Source organism: Malania oleifera, chromosome 8, assembly GCF_029873635.1.
Source record: "Malania oleifera isolate guangnan ecotype guangnan chromosome 8, ASM2987363v1, whole genome shotgun sequence".
NCBI lineage: Eukaryota > Viridiplantae > Streptophyta > Magnoliopsida > Santalales > Ximeniaceae > Malania > Malania oleifera.
Genome location: NC_080424.1, coordinates 24,994,082 through 24,997,387, shown reverse-complemented (window position 1 = coordinate 24,997,387; position 3,306 = coordinate 24,994,082).

Genomic DNA, 3,306 nt, shown 5'->3' with positions numbered 1-3,306 from the left:
CTATTCATAATACTTCTAATATTCATAGGCATGTCTATGGTTTTTGTAAATTTGGATACATATATAATAACTGAGAAAATTACTAAATGGATAACTAAAAGTCTTGATTTAACCCCTCATGACAGGATTGTGTGGCCCGCAAATGGGACCTATCCCTGGGTGGCCGACTAGGATAAGTCAATTGAATTTCGAAAGTCAAATCAGCCTCCTTAACCCTAACTAACGGGGAGCCTATCCACAACATAGACACGATCAATTGCTGAAAATCCACATACTATATGAGTTATGTGGTTGCACTTTGAACTGAAAATAGCTACTGTATCGTGCTCTACTGACTGATACTGACTGAATAGTTCATTAGGGTCTGATACTATATAATATTGATATTTATAATTATCTTACTGATTTGCCATGATTTTGACATAACCATAACACTGTAAAACTGATCTGAATAATCTGAATATCTGAATAACTGACTGAATATCTAAATATCTGTATATCTGAGTGTTATGGTTCTGAATAACTATAAATCATGTTTTTGAATATTCTAAAAAATGTCTATCTGTATGAAAACTAGAAATTCATAATTCTACAAAGCATGTATGTTTCATGATACTCTGAAAATTGTATAAATTCTGTACTGAATAATCACAAACTCATGCCACACATTGATTAAAACACATATAATAAAATCTGTATACATCTATTTTCTAACATATTCAAAATCACACCTTGTACTCATTTTCAAATATTATAACTGATACTGATAAAAATTCCTGATTTTGCTAGCATATCATATTTTCCTTACCTAATAAGTTGAGCACTAAATGCTATTTACAATCTCACACATGCGGCGTTCATAATTTCAACATCTTGAGATAACACACGTATAATTTCCCAATCAAACAACTGAATTCACTTAGATAATTATCACATACATATTCTCCCCAAATCCACATATGCACAATTTCTAAACTATAGATCATTTATCATTTTACCTAAGTTCCTGAAAATATTCTTTGGGGTCCTCACCACATGCCTGCAGGGTCCCTAAAACACCCTAACCTTGAAAACATTACACCTTAATTTTATTCAACAAAACACTAGTATGTTCTTATATAATACAAAATCTAGGCTCAAATAAATTTGGTAATACTAACAACACCCAAATAATCTACTTACCCTGATTTTGGGATGGTTCCCAAACTTCTCAAATCAACATTTTGCTTTGGTTATATTGTAAAGAATCTCCTTAGGATCACCGTGGTAGCTTCTGATCATAGAACCGAGAAGAGACGGAGCCGGAAACCTAGAGAGAAGTGAGAGGAACTGTGTAGAGAGAGAGAGAGAGAGAGAGAGAGAGAGAGAGAGAGAGAGAGACACTGATAAAAAAAGAAATTCCTCGCTGAAAATCTGTTTTGGGGCTATATATAGAGTATTATTCACGTGGCCTCGTCGACGAGCCATGATACCTCATCGACGAGTCCATGAAGTAGATTCATCGACGAGCACTTAATCATCGTCGACGAGTTTTAGACCTCCGAAACAGGCCTCTCGGTAAATTCTCATCGATGAGTCATGCGTCCTTGTTGACGAGCCTAAGAGCCCTGCTCGTCGACAAGCACTTCTACACTCGTCAACGAGACCCTGCTGAACCTCTTTTCTAAAAAAAATTCCTTTTCTCTCATTTCTTTTGTTAATTAATTATTATAATTCTTCCGATCTCTACATCTATTTTACCAAACTTTAATTCTATATTTTGCATAATCTTCAATTTTTCCTTTCGTCTATATAATAAATCTAAGATATTGAAATCTAAAAGTGTTTTTAGTTTTTTGTTATTATGTTTAATCTACTCTCTACTACTCCTTTTTATATTATGAAATTACATTTCATATATTTTGTCTTATTCTTGCTTATCCTAAAACCTGTAGACTCTAAAGTGGTTCTCCAAAGTTTTAACTTATATTACACTTCATTCGTACTTTTATCTAATAAGAAAATATCATCTGCAAACAACATACACCGAGGGATCTTGTTTTGGATATTCTTAGAGATTTCATTAATCACTAAAGTAAAAGAAGATAAGGATTCAAAGTAAAACCTTGATATAAACCTGCTATGATTGAAAAATCACTAGATTCTCCTTCTAAAATCCTAACACTAGTTATTACTCTATCATGCATATCCTCTATGACCTTAGTATATTTACTGCATACCCCCATTCTTTTTGAAGACCACCAAAGAACTTTCCTAAGTGTTCTGTCATATGCTTTCTCAAGGTCAATAAGAATCATATGCAAATCATTCTTTAAAATTTTTCATTAATTATCTTAAAAAGATAAATAGCTTTTATTGTCGATCTCTTAGGCATAAAATTAAATTGATTCTTTGAAACCTTTATTTTTATTCTTATTTTTGTTTAATTACCCTTTCTAAAAGTTTCATTGTATGACTGGTAACCCTAATTTCATGATATCATTACATTTATGAATATATCATTTGCTTTTGTATAAAGATATTAACATATTTTTTCTTCATTCCTCATACATTTTCCTCGTTCTTAGAATAATGTTGAATATATTAAATAACCATATACTTCCTTTATCTCCTAAATATTTTAAAACTTCAATTAGTATGCTATTTCCCACTTTTCATTTTTTCCAAAGCAATCTTAATTTAAATGACTCTAATTTTGACTTTTCTTCATCTTAAATTCAATAGCTGCCCAATAAATATTTTTTAAAAATTAGTCAAATATATTTTGCAAAAAACTTTAATTAAATTAATTTTAGAAATTGATATGTTCTAATGCCAACAAAGGCAAGCATCAATATCAGAAGCATCTTCTTTACCGAAAGTTTCCTAGGTACATTTGCTGGTGGTCCACTTGTTGCCTCAACATGATCAACTACAAGGCTTCCACATGGCAGCCTAAGATAAAAGAAGGAATAAGATATCATAAGAATAATTTTTTTTCTTAAACTAATTATTTTAAAGAATTTGACTAATTAAAAATTAAGATGAAATATCACTTGTAAGAATAAATTAATTATAATATAATAATTTTATAAATTCATAAGAAGAAATAAAAAATAATAATTACGGTCAAATTTAATTATTTTTTTGTTATTAAATGTTGGATGAGAAAATTATAAATGTGCAAAAATGATTGTTAGCTTTATTCTTAAATTTATTTTTATATTTTCTCTCTAAAAAACAATTAATTTATATACCAAACTAATAATTATTAATTCGTTTGGCGAATGGATAAAACGCAAAGAAAGATGCTTGAAATCTTGAGCG